The sequence below is a fragment of the Podarcis pityusensis genome (genome assembly GCF_964106645.2).
Source record: "Podarcis pityusensis genome assembly, chromosome: 7".
In the NCBI taxonomy this organism is placed as follows: Eukaryota; Metazoa; Chordata; class Lepidosauria; order Squamata; family Lacertidae; genus Podarcis; species Podarcis pityusensis.
In genome coordinates, this window is record NC_138031.1 from 38,022,416 (window position 1) to 38,045,754 (window position 23,339).

The following is a 23,339-nucleotide window of genomic DNA, read 5'->3' on the forward strand; positions in this document are numbered from 1 at the left end:
CAGAAATTCAAACCCAGAATTTTTTTTTGAAAAAAACAACATGGCCCAATGGTCACAGAAAATCATTAAAATGCAGAAAAAAACCACACAAGCTCCCAGATTCCTGCAAACCCCTCCCCAACTGTTGCAAACCCCTCCTCAACTGTTCCCCCAGCCACCCACCACACAGAAATTCAAACCCAGAAAAATAAAAAATAAAAAAACATGGCCCAATGGTCACAGAAAATCATAAAAATTCAAAAAAAAAAAAAACCCACACAAGCTCCCAGATTCTTGCAAACCCCTCCTCAACTGTTCCCCCAGCCACCCACCACACAGAAATTCAAACCCAGAATTTTTTTTTTTTTAAAAAACAGCACAGTGCCCCAATGGTCACAAAAAATCATAAAAATGCAGAAAAAAACCACACAAGCTCCCAGATTCTTGCAAACCTCTCCCCAACACCAAGTCCTTGAATTCCAAACACCCCAACCCAAAATCCAAAACCCCCCAAAAAAGTTTTAAAAGTTTAACTTACCAAACGGCTGCAAAAGAAGTTTTGGAAAAGCTTCAAAAATCAGCAAAGTCCTCAAAAACCTCAAAAAAGGCTACCACACCGCGTGCTATGAGTTGCTCCTCGAAGTCAAGTCGCAACTGCACCTCTGAAGCAATGCACCCTGGGTATTAACGGGTTTACGAAAAAGGAAACAAACTTGCAAGACGTTTTCGTCTCGCGAAACAAGCCCATAGGGAAATTCATCTTGTGAAGCAGCTCAAAAAACGGAAAACCCTTTCGTCTAGCGAGTTTTTCGTCTTGCGAGGCATTCGTCTTGCGGGGCACCACTGTACAGAAACATGCAAAGTGCTCTTTACATGTTTACTTAGAAGCAGCATTATAGAAATCTATGAAATTATGCATGGCATGGAGAAAGAAGGAGGGAGATTTCCTCCCCTCTCTCGTAACACTGAAACTCATGAACATCCATTGAAGTGCAATGTTAAACTATGGAACTCACTTCCACAGGAGACAGGGAGGCCTACCAAGCTGAATAACTTTAAAAGAGGATTGAACAAACTCATGGAGAAAAGGCTATCATTGGCTACTAACCATGACAGCTATGCTTTTGAATACCAGCTGCTGGAAACTTACTCAATTCAACTTACTCCTTTTTATGTATTATCCTGGCCTTGCAGCCCAATTCAGTGTATGTCTGCTATGAAGCAAGCTCTGTTGTACTTGATGAGAATTATTCCCAAATAATGTATGTGCATTGACGCTTTAATGTTCAAATGCGAAATCTTTGCATATCTCAAGGTTGCAGGTGGAAATACTCACTGAACCATGCCAGTTACATTTTGCGACTTGCACTTACTCAAAACAATTACCATTGTTTACTACAGAGTTCCTGCCTCCCTTTGCAGCAGATACCACAGCTACTTTCATTTTAATTTCTATTATGACAATAATAGAGCTAAATTGAAATGCTGGTTTGCTTGTGTGGTATAAAAATAACAGTGGGTTTTTTGAGTGGGTGGGATCTGTCTCTAATTCATCTGCTTGAATCCAAGGCTGCAGCTATGGGGGAAACAAGACTCTACCCGGGTGTTAATGCTGCGATTCCCTCCCATGAAATCGCATGCCTTTAATCACTGCTCTACTAAAGTCTACCAGACTGTACAGTGTGCCAGGAGATTCATCAGGCAGATTCCTCTCCTTTTACTGTCCTCTCTCTACTCCTGCTTTACTTTCACCTCTGGGCACGGAAAAGCTAGATACTAACTTTTATGTCCTCAGAGAGTAGTTTGGTCACATCAACCAGTAGCTTGTAATGAAGGAGAGAGAGAGGACGTTTGTTACAAGTGTTCTATTAAAAAGGGAGGATGGAAGCAAGGAGCAGATTGCAGCCTGATATTTACCTCTTCTTTTTTCCAGTAAGGCAGCCTCAGTGTTATCTTTCAAGCAGAGTAGGCCTTCCCTATCCCAGCTGTTGAGGTAAAGAATGGCTCTGAAACTGAAATAAATGTAATTCCCAATTAGGTTAAAACAGAAATTTATCATTTCAGCATTTCCTTGGCTTGCTGTGCTGAATTCTGAATTCTATTGGGTTTATTCTAATTACACCAAACTGATTTTTTTTTTGTCTGTGGAATTTGTCCTAATGCCATTAACAAATAAAGCAGTATAGAGATAAAAGCCATTTCTTTTTCATCACCATGAATCCATTCCTCCTCCCCAAACAAGTGTTATTTATTACTGATCTCTGACACGTAAACGGCATCTTCATACTTACTCCTGAGCAATGGTCATGTTGCAAGATCCTACTGGAATCATGGGGCTGGAAAGACTCTTGTGGGTAATCTAAACACAGTCTCTGCAACATCAAGATTCTCTAGATTTCAGCCAAATCTGATACTGTGCAGTTTACTTTCAGTACAGTGAGCCTTGCTAGGCATAGCATCTATTGCCTTTGGTGGCCAGACAAACGTGTTATAATTTGGATGCGGGGGGCGGGGGCGGAGAGAAGCTCAATTATTTTTGTATTTTAATGAGAAACTGCCTATGAGGCACATCTTATTAAGGATACAGAGTCAGATGTTCAGAGTTGTTTAAAGGTTAAAAATAATGACTGCTTTGCAGGGGAATATTTTAAAGCCTTAAGACCTGGTTTTAAAAAATACACTAGAAACCACTTTAAATTCCTAACTTGGTTTGTGACAAATCTTTTATTCCAATATTCCCATCAGCTCTTTGAACCATCTGGCTTTACAGCTGAAGGAGTCTTAAATTCAATTGTTTTCTCAGTGGAATACCAGTGGCTAATCTTTAAATCTCATTTCTAACCTAATCTTCCCAAAGCATGGCAGAGTAGTTTATTGGGAAGGGGGGTGGACTTTGGGGGAAAGAAGGAATCACCATTACATTCAGAAAGTAGACAGGTAAACACTTTAATTTCTAATTATAGGCAATACATATTGTTATGAGGTTTATTGGGGGGGGGGGGAATTAAGCTTTATATGATATCCTTCTAACCCCTGGACCCAGAAAGTGTTAAAATATAAGCCAAGCTAGCTTCCTGTGTTGAGGTGATCACCTGGGTGATGGGACAATTAGAGAACAAAAGAAAGGAGGTCTGTGCTAATGATAAATTTCACTCAGAGTGGACCCACTGAAGTTAATAGACATTACTAATAGACATTACTAACTTAGGTTCATTAATTTCAATGGATCTACCCTGAGTAGGACTAGTAGGACTTGGTTGAATACAACACAATGCGTTTTAGTTTTTCTATTGATATTTGTAATGAAAGGCATCTATGCTTGGGGGTATGACTGTGGTCTAAAGTTTTGTTCCACCCCACCCATCTTCCTTCCTCCACCCCTTTTCTTCCTAATGTCTCAACAAATGAAACTGATTTGTAAAAATGTTACATGGAAAAAATACGAGAAACATTACACATACTTCTGTAAATCAAGAAAATCTTTAATAAAAAAATAAATAAAGTTTTGTTCCTTAATTTTTTTTAATGTAGCTAAGTATGTGGTTATGTGATTCAGAAAACAAAAGCCACAGTTGGTTATTATAGCTGTAAAACAAGATACATTTACTTGTCAAGGGGGGAGGAATGGAACCCATTCATTGCATGCTGTTGTTGAAATTTGATATTTGGAAGGCCACAGCTTCCCCATCCCGGATGTAAGCAAAAATAAAAATAAAAAAATGGGTGCATGGAAGTGTGTCTGCTGAGGAAGTACGGTAATCCCAGTGATGTTGAATCAACAAGATTTGCTGTACCTGTTTTTGGTAGTGGAACAACTGAGGCTCAGAACATTGGGCGCTTTCTGGTCCAACTTATTAACAGTATGACCCAACCTGATAATATGAAAGATTACTTCAAATTACTCTGATTCACCTCAATATCTGACCTGACGTTCAGCCCCACGGGTCCCACCACATGTATAATTAGTAAGGAAAAGGAAGGCACAGCTTTCTGTAATACTTGACAATTCTCCTTTTGTCCACTAGAGGGCTTCATCTTCCCAATAATGTAACAAGCAGCCAGAATTCAACACACAGCAAAGAGCTCTGCAACTTCTAAATTAGCAAATGATTACAGTATTTGATTGAATGAATCGATTTATTTCGGTCACTGACCAGAGTGCAAACATATACAACAACAGAGAGCATACAGATATAAATAGATTAAAATTAAGCTCTATGAGATGATACACGATAAATAATGCAGATATAAAACAGCTAAAATAGACAGTATACTGTAAGTTAAAACCTTAACCGCTAATTTAAAACATATTAAGACATTGGCCATTAGATTCATTCAAAACCGGTCTACTTAATTTTATAGCAGCAGCACAGACTCTAGCCACTTCTAAGGTAATCTCTGATTCCCTGTCCTCTATTAAGTTTTTTATGTAGTAATCATCAGTTCTACTTGGGGTTTGCTGCATGATTGGAGTTATAAATATAGAACGTATAGCCTTGTAATAATGACAATTCATTAGGGCATGAGTAGCAGTTTCGACTTCCTTCAAACCACACAGGCATGGTTTGCCTTTGAATCTGTCCTGCAGTAATGCAGCTGGAAGGACATTGAATTTGGCAAGAATAAAAACTCATCTAAACTCCCTCCCATTATCTTTAATTTCTGGATACCTGGTCATTTCACTCATGTGGCATTGCAACTCAGCATCTCATATCCGTTGCTTAATTGTGGATTTGACTTTCTCATGTCCACAGGTTATCGGAGCCTGCACTGTGAACCCTAGGCTTCTCAGTTCCTCTGGCAGTGAGGATTTCAATTTTGTTTGACATCTGTTAAAGCTAAGGGTACCAGACCTTCTGTGAAGAATATTAGTTTTAGCCAATAATGGATCTTTAGAATTCTTATCTGGGACCTAACTGGGATTTGTCTGACCTCCAGGCAAACTGCTGCATTGGGCACACAGGAAGGAATCCCTAGTAGAAAGCAAAATAATTTTGTTTGTAGAATTTGAAAAGGGATCAGTTTTAATAAGTGCACACCTGGGAGCCATATGTCAGTTGTAATATAACTTTTGCTATGAATACCTGTGTGGTTGAGGGAATATATTGACCTCCTTTCGCATAAAAGAACCTTGGGAATACTTGTTTAAGTAAATGTGTTAACTATCTACGGATCAGGCCTAAAAAATGTGTTGGAGGTAAAAATCTGAACACAGTGGTGGCTGGTGCCCATTGTGACTGGTACAGCAGAAGGGAGAGGGATCAACAGTTGGTGGAAACAGAGGCAATGACAGGTGAAGTCAACTCAAATTCTGGGTTGGTTAGTGCTCTCTGTGTCATTTAGAGATGTTCCTTCAGACACTGCCATGAAGAAAATATGGGGAGGGGGGAGGCAAGGATGGTGATATGGGAGGGAGAGTGGGAAGCAGGGAGGAAGAAGGGGTGTGGAAAAAGAAACTTGTAAGTAAATGGCAAAGCTCTGGACAATGTACCTCCCTTTTCCGGCTCCTCCCTTGGCTCTCACAGCATGTGAAAATGTGGGTCTGGGAGCCTGCAGCTGGGGCTGTCAATGGAAGATTCTCTTGCTGTTGGCTGTACATGTGCAAATAGACTGTGAAGGAAATAAGCAGCTATCTTCTCTTTAAAAGACACCTGAAGGCAGCCCTGTTTAGGGAAGTTTTTAATATTTAATGCTTTACTGTTTTTAACACTCAATTGGGAGCTGCCCAGAGTGGCAGGGGAAACTCAGCCAGATGGGCGGGGTATAAATAATAATTATATATTATTATTATACACATTTTGCAGAAGTAGCCAGAGAATGCAAACCTCAGTTTTCTCTTCTTGTTTGGAATGTTGAGATGCCTGGATTTCCAGTGCTCCCTCCCCCCTTCCCCACACATACCCCTTCTAGCTCCTGTTGCAAGGGCCGTAAGAGGTTTTTGCCCAATCCCAGCTCTCTTGCCACCCAGCAAGCCTTTTACAAGTTTGTTTACAGAGCTTGTTGGGAAATGAAGTCCAAATGTGGAAAAGAAAGAAAGGCAGCAATGCTCCCTCAAATATTTTATTGGGGGGGGGGGGATGCAAAGGGACCTGGGCTGCTAGGATCTGGTGCCTATGCACCTAACTGCATTTTGGGTTCTAACTCTGAAAGGTCTCCTCTATGGCATACAGTTGGTGCTTTCTCATTGCTGTGGCTTCAAAGCTTCTTTTGCCAGAGGAAGGGGACCTCTGGATCCAGCCCATTAGAAGCTGTTTAATATTCTGTCTCCATCAGTGCAAGGAGATAGGAAGGCATGTTCCCTTGCTAAGTTAATCGGATGTCTCTTACTGAGCCAATTAGACCAAGGTTCCCCAGCAGCTGCTGGCACACTGTTGTGACAAAATTCCAGAGAGAGCACAAAATAATCTGAGACAGGGACTGAAACCCTCATCAAGCAGAGGGAGAGGGGAATTGAAATTCATATTGTGCCTCTGCCCTGCTGACAACATATGGGTGAGAGTTGTGTAGTTTAGAAAATGCTAGTGATGGAACAACACCCCTCAGTTCAAATCAGAAATCAATGTTTTATCTATGCAAGGTTTCTTTGAAACCTCTAAAGAGAAAAACATGTACTTCCCAAGAGTTCTCTTTTGGTTTGTAATGTTGGCATGTGTGCCTTGATTGCAGGGTGTGAGAGTGTGTGTCCCAAAAACTTCTGGAAATAAGAAAGAGCCAGGTATGAGAGTGTTAGGAACAATTGAGACAACTGACACCCTCATCAGTTACTTACCCTTTACCCTATGATCCCAGGGCAGGTCGCAACAACTTAAAATACAACATTAAAAACAGTTTTCAATTAATTATAATCACAATAATAGGGTGGCCCCTAAAACACACACACACACACACACACACACACACACACACACTAATGGCCAAAGACCAGAGTAAATAGGTGTATGTTCCACATGTCAGGACAATATTCAGAAAACAAATGGCAGCTTGGTTGGGTGGCCTGGTGCTTGCGGTGAAATGACCATTTCATCAGAATGGGACCATGAGAGTAAGTGGTGGAGATTAAAGGAGTTTTATGCCAGATGTTTGTCAAGCAGCCTGGTCTGTCTGAATGTTGACTGCAGCGTCATGTCAGTTTACATCCGAAGCCATGAAGAAGTTCTTGAGAAAATGACACTCGGTTCATAATCCATCTGTGTATTACAAGCTAGACTGATTTGCATTTCCACCTTGGCATTTATGGATTTTGGTGACATCAAAAAACTGTATTTTTGCCAGCTAAAGCTATAATCCAGGAATGGGGAACCCTTTTCAGCCAAACCTTTGTGGGTCACATACCAGTAGTATGTGCGGTGAGAGGGAAAGCTAGAGAGGCTACAATCCTAAACTGTGTTAGGGTCGCATAAGAGAGGTATAGCATACAATGCCAAATCTCATGGCATTCAAGTAGCATGAAAGCAACAAGATCAGATGGGAGAGGCTGATGTTTTGATCATCCTTCTCCAGGTGGTCCAATTGCATTCCAGCATCATTCTACTCCAAGAGGTGTGGCACTGCTGTGGGAAGTAACAATATTGCCTGTTCCTGCCAAATGATCTGTTTTGTAGCAATATTAGGGCAGAATACAGGGGAAGTGACCATGGAATGACAACCATGGCCCCTTGGCAACCAGCCAACTTTCATTATGTTTTAAGACAAGCATGGTCAGGATCCTGCTATAAGATGCTATGTGTGAAAAAAGAAGAGGGGACAGTTTGCTTTCGGGTATGCCTTGCATGGCTGTGTTTGGAGTTAGAGACCAGATGGGCTGGGAGTTACATTTGCTAGTAGAAAGTAATGTGGCTGTGTGAAATTTAATTGACGATAGTTAAGTGCTGGTTGTTATCACAGTTGAATGGTCTTGACTACATGAATTGATGTGTTCTCTGAAAGAATAATTAGACTTCAATTATCTTGGGCTGAAGCTTCTTTGTTGGAAGAATAAAACACACAGTGAATGCTGGAAAATCATTTGTTGAGTCTCACCTCTGGGGCAAGACAAAGAGGTGGAAATGCAATGTGTCTGAGGGTTAGGGAGTAATCCAAATATAATTTAAAAGCAAACTTTCAGCTTTTCACTGCCTTTGAGTCTATGGATTTTATTTTTAATTCTAAAATAGAGGGTTCTCATCTTACTGCAGGGGGAATATTGCCCTATCTTCACATTATTTGATTAGTTGTTTCATAATACCATTTGGACAGCACTTTCAATTATTATGAGCCCTTTATGTGCATCACCACACGCAGAAACCTTACATCCACCAGTAATATTATCCCCCATATTCAGATGCTGAGACTGAGGCAAAAAACCTTGCTTAGGGCCATCAGTGAATTCATAGAGGAGGTGGGGTTTGAACTGGGAGCTTCCTGATTCCTGAATTAAGCTCTTAGCCACTACAATAAACCAGCTCCAATGATTTGCTTCAATAGACAATTAGACTAATACACACAGGTCCTACTTTACAAACACAATGTGTTCCCTGGAAATAATTTGTTAGGTAAGCATTTGCCTAACGAGTTGATAATTTCCCGAGATTCCTATAGGGAATTTCTAATGTGTTCCTGACTTTGAAATTTTGCCCCCCAAAAGACGGTGGGGAGGGAACAGGAAAAATGCTCTCTGATTGTTTTCCCTGCCTACCTGCCTGCCTCCATTCCTTGGCTAACCAGAAAAAGGCAGCCAAGGAAGTAAAAAATGCTTTCTGTTCAGCAATCTATCTGCAGTACATTTAGCAAGCTTTGGGTACTAATTTCCCTGTGTTCAGAAAAGTGAATTTTTGCATAGTGCGTGCTCATAAAGTGGGACCTATATACCACGGCCCCCCAGGTGTTTATTTAAAGGTAGTTGACTTGACTTCACTAAGTATTCATCTCCTGTTGGGTCCTATGATCCTCTCCTTTCAGCTAGTCCTTGATCCAGGGCTTTTATTGCTCACAGGTGGACTTATTGTCCTGTCCCTCAATGTTATAAGATTGCTTGCTTTGCTGTCTCTTCCACACATCATCATCAAAGCAGCAGGTCCAGCTTTCTTACTTTGAGCCCTGCAGTTTCTTTTGGTAGATGCTAATGCTTGGTGCCTGTTGTTTTTGTCCATGGAGTTTTCTTGGCAGGGATACTGGAGTGGCTTGCCGGTTCCTGCTCAAGGGAATAAGTCAAGCCACATTACAAAGAGAGGCAAAACATGACAAAGCTCACTGGTTAATATGCTATGGGAACAATTGTAACTTAAGTCCAAACATGGTGATCTGTCGGAAAAGCTAACCTTCAGAAAAAAGAAGCCTTCTGCAATATAATATCCAGAGGAAAAGGCACATCAGCTGTGTAATTATTACTGTCAAGGACAAAATATGAATTACGTCTCAGCAAATACATGGGACTCAGAGCTGAGAAGAAACTGACAAGGAGCAATGCTAATCAATAGTGAGAGCATGGTGATATATATTGTACAAGCAAAAATCAAACTTAATGAAGGGTTCCGTAATGGAGCACTAATGAGAAACCACAACATGTCATTAAAATATATAATTACTTTTAAGGGGTTCTCTTTAGAAGGTTACTGGAAAGTAAGCAATAAAGCAGCTGCTTTGATCAACTATAAGCAATTCTCTAGGCCCTGGTTAGTTCATTTTAGCTTCAGGCTGCTTTGACGTCAGCATTTATTGTTCTTATCAAGATTAAAGGATGGCTTGTTATGCATCTAATTAATTCTAATTAGGCTCATCAAAGAAAATGGTCTCGCTGGAGTCCCAGTCTCTTCTTTGTACTTTGTTAGGTTTTATTAATACTCGTGAAATGTTTTGGAGACACCTCATATGGCCAGACAGGTGGTGCGGGTGACTCTATGAAATACTCATGGTGCTGACCAGGGCCTATTTATAACTTCATTATTATTCACTCAGGCTGTGAAGTTTGAATCTTTGAAAAGGGTAAAGGAAGGGTTTGAGGCTACAAAGAGATCCTTTGCTTGTTCACTGAGCAGCTGCTGCTGTGAACAGTCGCCCTGAGCCAACAATCCTTTGGTAGTGGTATGTCCAACAAACTAGGTTCCAGTACCCACAACAAAATGTGCTCTTCCAAGAGCAACAGGTGCCTTATCCCTGTCGCAGCTCATCTACAGACCTACTTAAGATGTCAGGCATGATTCTGAAGGCTTTAAAGAGTGCCATGCCATTGCTACCATTTTGATTCCATCTTGTGACCATTTTAAGTGGAATACACACAAAGCTGTCATCATCAAGTACAGTGGTACCTCAAGTTAAGTACTTAATTTGTTCCGGAGGTCTGTTCTTAACCTGAAACTGTTCTTAACCTGAAGCACCACTTTAGCTAATGGGGCCTCCTGCTGCCGCCGCACCGCCGGAGCACGATTTCTGTTCTCATCCTGAAGCAAAGTACTTAACCCAAGGTACTATTTCTGGGTTAGTGGAGTCTGTAACCTGAAGCGTATGTAACCTGAGGTACCACTGTATTAGTTTGAAGATATGAATGACTAATCACAAATGAAACGCTGGCGTCAAAGTTTTCACGTCACCCCTCATCACGATGTTTTTTATCCAGCATCAGTTCAGTCAGCTGTGAATCCTTAAGCACTGAATAAGGAACAGATGAGAAACCATGGAATAATGTATCCCAAGTCTCATTTGCCGTCATGATCTCCCGTTATCACAGACCTATTCTCAGAAATATAAACTTTATTAGGTTTACTTACCAGCTGTCTTCTGTCTTCATTCACTGGTGTTTGGCAGTGGGGAGAAGGTTCCATTTTGTGCTCCCACATGAGCATTCTGGCTCAAAGTCTCTGTTTTGTCTGGAGTGGCTGGCTGGAAAGATCTAGGGAGCTAGGACAAAATGCATTCAATAGTGTTGAAGCACTCTATAACGGCCCAATATGAATTGTGGCCATAGCAGGAAAGCTTCCCACTGTGCTGGTCCAGGGGGGAGGTTACCGTGGGGCGAGGTCCAGGACCTGAGTCGAGGGTCGGCAGACAGTCCTCCACGGGCAAAGCGGGGTCCATAGCGAGGAGCCGGGCAAGGACAGGAACTCTGGGGAAACAGGACTGGATGCTGGCCGAAACAGCTCTTCAACGACGTTGCTCCCACAACCTGGGACCGGGCTGACTGGCCTTTATCTTCTCTGAGGCCAGGGGAGGCCCCGGCCCCCAGGAGACCCGCCTCTCCTGGCCTTAAGGCGAGCACTCCTCCTGGGAGAAACCAGTTCCCTCCGCCTCTCTGCCCTGAGCCTCTGCAGTTCAGGAGATGCTGAAGGGTTACTGGACCCAGGGGGAGACTCACCTGTAGGCACTGAGTCCTCAACCACCTCTGGAGCCAGAGAGGATTCACCTGGTGCCTGCTCCTGAGGATCCGGCACAGGTGCAGGCACTTCAGAATCAAGGCCCTGCCCCAGTTCAGCCGGCCTTGGAGGAGGGGACTCCTGTGCAGGCTGGAATTCCTCCGGTTCAGCCTCTGAATCAGATTCCCAGGCCATCACACCCACTTTCATATAGTATTCTGATCCAAATTGCCTCCAGATTAGTAAAGGTAAAGGTAAAGGGACTCCTGACCATTAGGACCAGTTGTGGCCGACTCTGGGGTTGCGGCGTTCATCTCGCTTTAATGGCCGAGAGAGCCAGCGTACAGCTTCCGGGTCATGTGGCCAGTTGTGTTAAAAAAACCTCTCTGGTATTAAGGGCAAAGATAGAGCTAACATACCAAACGGTTGGGCCTTCTGACTGCCTGGCTCTTGAGTTCCTAGATTAGTGCTCATTCTAGTACCTCTAAACCCCTAAACTTTGGTTGATTCCATTAGAATTTTTTCTGGGTCAAGCATCCAACATCTAGCAGCATCTCCCCAGGAAAAGTCTATCTTTCTGCCTCTTGTATTGGATTTACCCTGACACTAAGGATCCCTGCTTCTCTCCCCTGCTTCAGATGGAAAAAAGAAAAGTGAGCTTTCCAAGTCAACCATTGCCACCACCCTCCATTCCTCTAAACTGTGAAGAGTCACAGTGCAAACTCATTTAGCTTCCCACTGCCTCACCTCTCATTCCATGTCTAACTTTCTGGTCTGTGGTGTAGCCTTCAGATGTTAGCCTGTGAGTTGCTTTTTGCCATAATAATAATAATAATAATAATAATAATAATAATAATAATTTATACCCAGCCCATCTGGCTGGGCTTCCCCAACCACTCCAGCAAAACATTAAAATACAGTAATTCATCAAGTATTGAAAGCTTCCCTAAACAGGGCTGCCTTCAGATGTCAGATGTCAGAAGTCAGATAGTTGTTTATTTCTTTGACATATGGTGGGAGGGCATTCCACAGGGTGGGTGCCACTACTGAGAAGGCCCTCTGCCTGGTTTAATGTCTCAACAAAACTCATTTCGGGGAGGGGGGGGGCTTGGATCTCATCTTTCTTTGCTCCTTCTAGAGTGCATTACATGAGAACTCCACAGCCTCCTGGAACAAGGATTCTATCCAAAGTAGGGATTCCTTCCATCTCTGTATAGCAGTTATACTGACTTAAAAGTTACGACTTCAAAGTTACGATGTTCTGATGCTGCCGTAATTTCACAACGCCATTGGAAAACAGAGATGTAACCATTCAGCTGTCATAATGTGAGGATACGCTTGCACAGTGAATCTTGTGTTTTCAGATGGTTCAAATGTTCTCTGTCTCTTAAGAGTCATAATTGTGTCAAGCAGTTTAGCAGCTGCCAGAGACCTGTGCCTGGTTTGTCAGACGGAACATTGTTATAACAAATGTTTAAAACATGGAGTGTCAGTGCTTCTAAAACAGCTGTTGGATTTATTATTTTCCTCTATTGAATGAATTCCTATTCCTCAGTGATTCAAAGAACTGCTCGGTATATCAAACAGTTGAAAATAGCTCTAATAGCTGAAGATTTAAACATTAATCTGAGGGAAGTGGGTACTAACAAAGAAAAGAACAGTGGGGCTTGATGTAAATATCCCTTATTGCATTTAAGGGCTCCAGAAGATGTGAGGAGAAGAAGAAGAAGAAGAAGAGGAGGAGGAGGAGGAGTGGTAGTAATTTGGATTTGATATCCCGCTTTATCACTACCCAAAGGAGTCTCAAAGCAGCTAACATTCTCCTTTCCCTTCCACCCCCACAACAAACACTCTGTGAGGTGAGTGGGGCTGAGAGACTTCAGAAAAGTGTGACTAGCCCAAGGTCACCCAGCAGCTGCATGTGGAGGAGCAGAGACGCGAACCCGGTTCACCAGATTACGAGTCTACCGCTCTTAACCACTACACCACACTGGATAAAAAAGGAAACACTAATGTATCTAACATTGTTGTAAAACTATTCTCAGCAAAGTTGTTGCAAATACCGCTTTCCCTCATAAAATTGCAAATTAATGTTTTTGTTTGACTCCATAACATACTTTGATAATCCTAGAAAACAAAAAGGATGGTATATTCCCAGAGTACAATATTGTTTTGTTTTATTTAGTTATTTAGCTTATTATTTATAATTTTAGCCCAAATGGTCCCAAGGCAGGTTACAAAAATATCACAATTTAAGCAAGTCCAATTTACTTTGAAATAATACAATAAAACCACAAAGCAACCAACAGAATTGATCTTTTCCATTCATGGAAGTGCTATTTCTATATGCAGTGCTAAGGATGATGATGAATCATTCTCTGTGTGTGTGTGTGCGCGCGCGCAAGAGTGAGTGTGTACATTGTTAACGAAAAGTCAACATGAGCACAGGAGCTTCTTCTCCAGACAATGAGATGACTTAATCTAAAATGTTCCAATCTCTGTGGCCCAACCTTGAAGTGCTTGTCAGGCTGATCACTCTTGTTAATTTTGGGTGGTCTTGTTTTACTCCCGAACTGATAGGCACTCAACTATCCATGTTTTATATCAGGACGAATGGTAGTTTGTTGCTTTTGACTCTTATTGTAGTTCTTCTCTGTCCAGCTTCATATAGACCTTCAGATAGCCGCCTTGTGGCATTTCTTAAAAACTGATTTCATCCTTGTAATATAGAGTGTGAATTTTCAGACTTTGCCACAGAGGGGAAGTGTTGCATCACTTTTTAAAACCTAGGTCCCACTAGATTTCTAATGCACCGTGGAACATGGAAGTTAATAAACTACCTAGGTTATTATTAAATGCATTATTTATTTGCCAGCATGCCATGGAAGAAGGTTCAAGAGACAGAGCAATGGTAGAAGTGTCATATTTTTTTCCAAAACATAGGCGACCCGCTCCCTATGGAAGAGACCAACTTGTGTCTTCTCCCAAGGAAAGGGGTGTGGCAAGTTTACTCCTGCTCAATGGTAGGAGTGGCATAGTCACTGTGGTGAAATTGCATCATTTACATAATTACATGAATTACATTGTTGTTATGTTGCTGCATCCCATTGATTTCAGTTCAAAGGAAATATAATGCAAATGAGTGTGGAAGAGAATCATATCCGATTGCCATCATTTTTGGACAGTGATAGTAAATACCGATTGTGTTTGCTGGGACTGATTTCATGGGACAGATAAGCAAGCACTGGTCATTTCCACTCACTGGAATACTCTGATACCTCTAGTGGCATTCAGCATAGAACTGGAATGAATCCCAGAGTTGCCTAGAAGCTGGCTTTGATCCACCACATGTTGTTCCAGATTGGTCAAGCGACCTGTGCTTTCAAATCATATAAAATAAGATCACAACAGCATTGTATTTAGCAAGAGAGGAATACTATTATATCTTACATGATCTGAAAGCTGCTTTGGTGGTCCATAACATGTTCGGCTGTCACATGGAAGATGGAGCCATCATGTTTTCTACTGCTCTGGAGAGTAGGACTTGAACCAATGACTTCAAGTTACAAGAAAGGAGACTAAACATCAGCAAGAACTTCCTAGCAGTAAGAGCTGTCGGACAGTGGAATGGATTCCTTCAGGAGGTTGTGGGTTCTCTTTCCTTGGAGGTTTTTAAGCAGAGCTTGGGTGGTCATCTGTCATGGAATTTTTAGCATGGATGAATTCCAGCGGGTTGAACTAGATGACCCTCAGATACCCTTCCGACTCTACAATTCTATTACCTTTGCTTTTAAATTAGTGATATTATTTGCTTCATCTATCAACCACTTCTCATAGGGCAATTTTCAATTTAAGAGTTGTTATTCTAACTGACTTTCAAAACAGGAGAAAGGTCTTAATAAAATAATACACATAACAGAAAATTAAAATGGCTGTATGCTGACATTTATTGGTGTAATAATTTTTCAATAATGCATAAAATAGGCAAATGCAATGGGAGACTCTTAACCTGTACATTATTTGAATGAATCACTTACACACTTTCAATTAAAAAGAACTGTAAAGTTCTTTTGAGCTAGTGTCTATACTTATCCTCTGTTTATTAGCTATAATATTATTTCAGCTAAAGCCCAAGCAAGCCATCTCAGTTCTGATTTATTTAGGTTTTATTAGGGTACGAGCTGTTATTAGTTCTTTCAGTACTTTTTGCTAACGCTGATAATACTTTCTTCTGGAAATTCAGCTTATTTAAAAAGTTGTATTTGGTTTTACAGCTAGTTAAAAGAAATGATATGTTGATATGGGGTTTTCTCTGTTTTCTTTATGGAAAATTTAAATACGATCCAAAGGAACATGCACATATCTCTCTCCCGCTGCTGCCCCACTTTTTTCTTTTGTTATTTCCTGATCAAAAGCTGCCTACTTCGTACACCCAAACTCTCCAGAATAAAGAAAGAAACAAAAATGAGATACTAGGGATTGATTGGGGGGGGGGGGTTAAAGAGAAACTACCCATACATGGAGCAGAATCTACCTGGAAGTCTTTCTGTGAAAACACAGTTGAAATGGCTGATGATTCCATACCTATGCCCTTCTTCGTCTGGGTTGCTGTGTGTGGCATCTGCCCCTTCCACATTTTCCCTTTAACCTAGGGTTAGGGAAACTTCTTTCAGCCCAAAGGCCACATTATCATCTGGCAGCCTTCTGAGGCCTCTGGAGGACAGAATCAGAGGCAGAAGTTACCTTTGTACAGTAGGCTAGTTTCTGCACACACTCATGAACCCCTCTCGATTTCCCATCCAGGCACGCAAGAGGCACAATCAGAGTTGAAGGACAGATTCCAGCCAGGCACAAAAACTCAAGAATGTGGTGAAGCAGGGCCAGTTGGGATACGTCTTGGGGGGGAGAGACAGCATGTCCAGGGGAGAATCCTGAGGGCCAGACAGAAAGCTCTGGAGGGCCATCTTCAAGCCCAGTGCCCAATATTCTTCATTCCTGTTTTAATCTTTTCAAACACCAAGCCCCCAATTTATGTTTTGTAGTTACAGAAGTCAGTGCTTTTCAGCTTCTGTGGATCATGCCTCTTAGGACTGCAACCACTATAAAAACTGCGCCCACAGTCAAGGACTTTATTCCTTGCTTATCCTATGGGTGGCACAGCCTAATCAGATAAATTGTATCACTTTGTTTAATGTAAAAGTGAAATATTCAAATTTCCTCGGATTTTTCAGTGGGTTAGGCATTTTTGTCTGCTGCAGTAAAACAGCACCTTAAGAATAAAAACATTTATTATGTTCCTAATGCACAGGGTGTAGCTACCAGCTGGTCAGAAGGGAATGTAGGTATGATGAGGCAATGAATTATTCTCCCAAAGCCGACAAGCACACTTCTACTGTTGGGTGGAGATACAGCTGCTTTTTTAGAGACACCTGCATTCATCAGTCCTTTTGTACCTCCCATAACATCTCAGGAACTCACTGACCTGTGGCTATAAGGTAACTTACAATCCAATCCACATTTACTGGAAAGCAAGACCCACTGATTTTAATGAGACCTGCTTTTGTAGGATTGGATATAAGATTGCAACCTCAGTGGTTTGGTTTCTGCAAACTGAAAACAAAACAACAAAACACCAGGGAAATGCACAGTAATGCTTTCCCCATAGACTTGGAACAGAAATCTATCACAATAAGAATTTTATGCACTCTCCATAGCATATCTGAGCCTTTTTCTGGAAATACTTTGCAAATGCCTCTGCAGTAATGTATTCTTTGAGGAAAACCCAGAGTTTCATTAAACCATTTTGTTTCATCTCAAAAATATTTCTTCAATTTCGGGACTCGGAAGAACTCACTTTTTTGCTCTCTTTTATGTGCCCTTCATTAGGAGACTGAATACTTCATCTCTTGTTGCGAATATTAGTCATCATTATGTAGGAGAGGCATTTTAGCAGAGAACAAAGGGGAGTTTTTTTAGATCAACAGAGTGCTTTGTGTTTAGCCTTCAGATTCTAAACTATATGTAGACACACTTTCTGTGATACAGCAACACACGTTTCAAGAAAAGCGCCGCCACACAATATCACAGAGATGTGAAATATAATTTATTTTTTGAGGTTCCAACCTTGGAGGAAAATGAAATGCGAAAAGTACATTTCACAGATTTTGATGTTGTTTTCATTTTGAGAGTACAGAATGTATACTTTAGGAAAGAGCTGGTGCTTCTACTGTGTTGCTTCTGAATTGGCCGGCATACTACAATACCATGTTACAAAAGGCTGCTGCATCACAATTCTGAACAGATCCTTATATCCCACTTGAACTCAGATTAATGCCGCCAGTTATTTGCATTCAGTTCTCATGAAAAATGTATGAAACCTTATTGTGGGGAGAAATGAAGCACAGTGTTTTCATTTCCCAAGAATGCTAGATGTCTGAAAGGAAAACATTTCTCCCCAAGCCGTCTCCTTGTCGTATTAATCTTTATACCAAGTACAAAGTTTTCAATATCAGAGCACCACATATATCTGTCTGTCTATTTGTCTGTCTGTATTGGCTGTCATTTAGGGAATGGTCCCAGAGTGTTCTCTTGTACAGAATTTGTTATTATAGTACTACAAGCTGGATATGTGCTTAGAGGGGACATTTTAAATGGCGGCTGAAAAGTGTTGTCCCAGGAGTTGTCCCAGAAAGCAAGAAAAACAAAAAGAGGTGGCTGACACAAAGCGAGTCATCCCACCTCTCATTGCACTGTAGTCATTTTAGAATTGTCTATTTACTTAGCAATTTATCACGCCCATGTTTCCAAATATTTTTCAAATGAGATTGCAGCAAGAGCTGAATAAAAATGCAAAGGCCTGTCTCCAACTAACCTTCACTCAGAGTAGACCTACTGAAATGAATGGACCCAAGTTAGCCATATCAATGAATTTCAATTAGGAATTTCATACACTGAATATGACTAGCATTGGATACAACCCATAATTTGTGGAACATTCAAAAATGAAATGTGTGTGAAGCTAAATGTTGGAAGAGTCAGGACAGATCAAAGAAAGTACTTCTTCACACAGTGCATAGTTAAACTACTAGAGGCAGGGCTGCCAACTTGAATAAAATATTGTGGGGGTGGGGCATAATCAATCACATGACAGGGTGCACATACACCACTTGAATGGCAATGCCCATAACTTTTTTTTGGGGGGGGGGATACCTCTTGGCCACTAGGAGTTGGCTCTGATGACTAGAGGCAATGATGGCCGCCATAAAGGTCTCGATGGCTGCTAGCCATGATGGTCATGAGCTGCTTCCAAGGTCAAAGGCAATAATGCTTTTGAATAGCAATTGCTGAAAACCGCAGGAGGGGAGGGTGCTGTTGTGCTCAGATCCTGCTTGTAGGTTTCCAACAGGCATTTGGTTATCCACTGCGAAGACAGGATGCTGGACTAGATGGCTCAGTGGCCTGATCCAGCAGGCTCTTTGTTATTATTATTGACTATTCAGAAGAGATGGAATCATAGATCCTTTTTTCTGCTATAAAAATTCTGAAATTTCCATCATTATGAGGTTTAATATTCTCTTAACTATGCAATTATAGTATCTGTCAGGGGTTCAGGAGCAGAGGCAAGGGCAAGGGAGGAAACAGAGAGCGAGGGAGAGGAGGCAGAAGAAAAGATGAGTGATGACGACGACCCGAGATCTCCGAGTCTTTCCAGTGAATCAGAAGATTCACAGAAAGGAGCACCAGTGGCCAGGGCAAGGGGGGAGCCTAGGGGGACACCCCAGGAAGATAGAGCCAGAGGGGACTCAGAGGGGAGCAGTTGGAAATCAGGACCAGCGTCACCGCCAGAGAGCAGGGAAGAGGAAGGGCGCCAGGGATCAAGCGCTGGCAGCTCACAACAGGGGGGAGGGCACGAGTCAGGAGTGGCCACACCTCCATCGGGGAGCGAAGAAACGGTCAGACGGAAGGTGGAAGGTTGGGCGCGCGTGCCAAGTTCAAATGCACAGGAAGGTGGCGCAGTAGGCAGCCCGGAAAGGGAGCCAGGTCCTAAAGCCCGCCGAAAGGAGGGAGAAGAGTCAGGGGGGTCAGCGTCAGCGTCAGAGGAATCCCGGAAGGAAGAGACCCCGGGGGGCAGAGGGACCCAGAGAAGAACAGTCAGGCGGAAAAGGTGGAGCAAGGCTAGGATATTAAGTTGGTGTACAAGGGGCGGAGACTCAGATGGAGCTTCGCCGATCTAACCATGAGACGTAGAGTTGCACGCAGCAGCTTGAGAATGGAAACTGTAACTCAATAAAGACTTTTATTTAATGATCGCTGGCTAGCGTGATCCTCTGTGAGCTAGGATCTGGAAGCAGCTCTGACAGTAAGCTCCATCTCCCTCATTTGTGGGCATCTACGTCCTTGCGGAGAGGAGAGAAAGCGGGTGCCTACTAGCGAGCTCACGAACGGCAGACAACATGACGGCCGAACAGCAGATAGTGGAACTCAGAGAAGCAGTGACACGACTGAATGCCGAGGCTCTTGCATCCAGGAAGAGAGAGGAGGACGCAGCTGCCGCCTACAGGGATCTCCAGGTCAGGTTGGAAGTGCTTACGAAGCAAGGGCAACTGACACCCAAACCGGAGGGGATTGGGTTGGGGAGACGAACAGGCGGTCTGGTCTCTCACTTCGATGGGAATTTGCAACAGTACCCCAACTTTAGAGCAGATGTAATGTGTGCACTGCAACTGCTGAACAAAGACTTTAGAGATGAGCAAGAGAAGGTGGGATTCATCATGTCCCATTTGCATGGAGATGCTAAAGCATGGCTGCGCAATTTGTGGAGAGATAAGGATCCGGCGCTCCAAAATGCGGATGCCTTTATTAAAGCGATGGATGGGTGCTTTTTATCAAGCATTGACGTGGATCTTGCTCGGCAGGAGATACATGGACTGAAGCAAGGGAGGGCCAGCGTAAGGCAGTACCATGCCCGCTTTTTCGCTTTGGTCAGTGCCCTGGAATGGGACAGAGATTCGGCTCCTGTAAGAGACCTGTTTTGGGAGGGATTGCACGGCTCGGTTAAAGATGAAATTGCGAGGGGGGAGAGACCCCGGACCACGCAGGAGATCGTTCAGAGGGCGCTGGCGGTGGGGGTGCGGCTGGAAGGACGTCCGGGGAGCAGGGACGAAGGGCGTGGAGGGCGCGAACCAGCCAGGGGCTCCTCCTTCCTTCCCAGAGAAGCAGCGCGTGCGCAATCCACGCCTCCGCCAGGAGGAGGAGCGGAACCTATGGAGGTTGGAGGTGCAAGGGCTCAGTCAGCAGCCAGAGCCCTAGCACCGGCAGCAGTGAAAGCGAAGCCTCCTAGAGGGAACAGGAAGTGTTACATCTGCGATGATCCACAGCATATGGCGAAAGAGTGTCCCCAGAGGCTCCACAAGCACACTGCAGCCTCAGCAATGGTAACTGCAGCAACGCAGCAAGGACAACCACAGCAGGGAAACGAAGGAGTCTGGTTGGAGGAAGAGGCACTGGGGCCCAGCCAGACGCGTCAGTGAAGCAGTCCCCAGAGATTTTACAGCCCATGGACCCCCTCCCGCCCAAACCGGTAGTGAAGCTCACCGCGTCGCTCCAGCTGCCCAATGGAATCACCATGGACGTGCCAATCACCATTGACTCCGGAAGCAATGCGGACTTTATAGGGCAGGACTTTGTCGACCGGCACGCTATACAGTTGCTGCCTGCCACGCTGCCCCTGCAGGTTGTCACGGTGGATGGCAGGGAGCTGCTAGGGGGGCAAGTGGTGAAGCAGACGCCACCAATGGTGATGCGACTTGGGAATCACAGGGAAATCATCAGCTTCAATGTCACTCAACTATCGGACACGCCCATTGTATTGGGCATGAGTTGGCTGGACAAGCACAGCCCGACGCTGGCTTGGTACCAGAGGCAGCTGACCTTCGGCTCTTCCTTTTGCGCTGAACACTGCATCGTGCCCAGGCAGGAAGGAGGGGAAGAGGAGTCACAGCTGCAGCTAGGCACGCTGCAAGCGGTTCCCCACAAGTACGCAGAATTTTTGGAGGTTTTCTGCGAGAAAGAGGCAGACAGGCTACCCCCCCACAGACCATATGACTGCAAAATTGACCTGCTGCCGGGGGCGGTGCTGCCCAAAGGGAAGCTGTATTCCATGTCTGAGGACGAACTGCAGGAACTCAAAGAGTTCATAGATCATAATTTGGAGCGCGGTTTCATCCGAGAGTCCAAGGCAGCGGGGGGCAGTCCGGTATTCTTTGTTAAGAAGCGGGACACGCCCCAAAAAAGACTTGTAGTGGACTTTCGCATCTTGAACAGTGTGACCAAGCCATCGGACTTCCCCATGCCCCGAATCGACGACCTCCTCGCAAAGGTACGGAAGGGCAGAGTGTTCACCAAGTTGGACCTGCGAGGGGCATACAACCTCATTCGCATGCGGGAGGGAGATGAGTGGAAGACAGCCATGTTCACGCCCCTGGGCACCTACGAATATAGAGTTATGCCTTTTGGATTGCAAAATGGCTCCCACGTTTTTCAAGCTTTCATGCATCACGTGTTGGCGGGGCTCCTCTACAAGACGTGCGTCTGTTTCTTGGATGACATCCTGATCTTTTCGGAATCGCAGCAGGAGCATGACAGACACGTCAAGGAAGTGCTGAGCAGGCTACAGCAACATAGGCTTTACGCCAAGCTGGAGAAGTGCCAATTCGACGTGACGGAGGTGGATTTCCTGGGCTACAAGTTGTCTGATAAAGGGCTCGCCATGGACAGCGCCAAGGTCCGAGCAGTGTTGGATTGGAAAAGCCCACGCAACCGGAAGGAGGTCCAACGGTTTGTCGGCTTCGCGAACTTCTATCGCAAGTTTATCAAAGGCTTTGCGATGCAGACAGCGGCCATCACGGACACGCTCAGCTCCAAGAAAAAGAAGTTCATCTGGACAGAGCAGGCGGAGCAGTCCTTTCAGGCACTCAAGCGTCTCTTCGCGTCGGAAGAGCAGCTGCTTCATGTCAACCCCAGCAGGCCGATGAGGGTGGAGACAGACGCTTCGGACAGAGCCGTGGGAGCAGTCCTGCTGCAGAAAGACCCGCAGGGGGTTTGGAGGCCGGGAGCGTTTTACTCAAGGAAGCTCAGCAAGTCCGAACAGAACTACACCATCTGGGACAGGGAGTTGCTGGCCATTCATGCAGCGTTCAAAGCGTGGAGACACTTCCTGATCGGCGCCAAGCACACGGTGCAGGTCTGCACGGACCACAAGAATCTAGAGCACTGGCGCACGGCACAGTTCCTGAACCAGAGGCAGATACGTTGGGCTGAGTTCTTTGCGAATTTCGACTTCCGAATAGAGTATGTCCCGGGGGACACCAACATCATGGCGGATGCTCTCTCCCGTAAGCCACAGTATCTGGAGGAGGCAACGCCAGCGGCCGCCATGCACATCTTCGCACCGACAGTGTGGGCGTGCGCGGCGGCAACAGTTGACCTGGATGCGGTGCGACGAGCGTTGCAGGATGACTCCTTCGCGCAAGCAAAGATGGCAGAGGTGCACAGGGGCACGGCAGCGACCGACGAGTTCCAGCTGCGAGATGGTTTGCTCATCCGTAAAGGGGCCATCTACGTGCCGGGAGACGAACTTCGCGCCAAGGTACTGCAGCTGCTGCACGACGCGCCCACTGCCGGGCACTTTGGCAAGGAGAAGACGGTGGAATTAGTAGCCAGAGACTTCTGGTGGCCCGGAATGAGAGGGGAAGTCGCGGACTACGTGGCGAGGTGTGACACCTGCCAGAGGTCCAAACCAGTGCACAGACCGCCGGCCGGACTGCTGGAACCGCTGCAAACTCCGTTCGAGCCATGGGAGAGAGTGGCCCTGGACTTTGTCACGGATCTGCCCAGCTCGAGGGGCAAGACGGCTGTGCTGGTGGTGGTGGATTTGTTCTCCAAGATGGCACATTTCATTCCGTGTGCGAAGGTGGCCACGGCGGAACAAACCGCCAAACTGTTCATAGACCACGTGTTCAAGGTTCACGGTCTGCC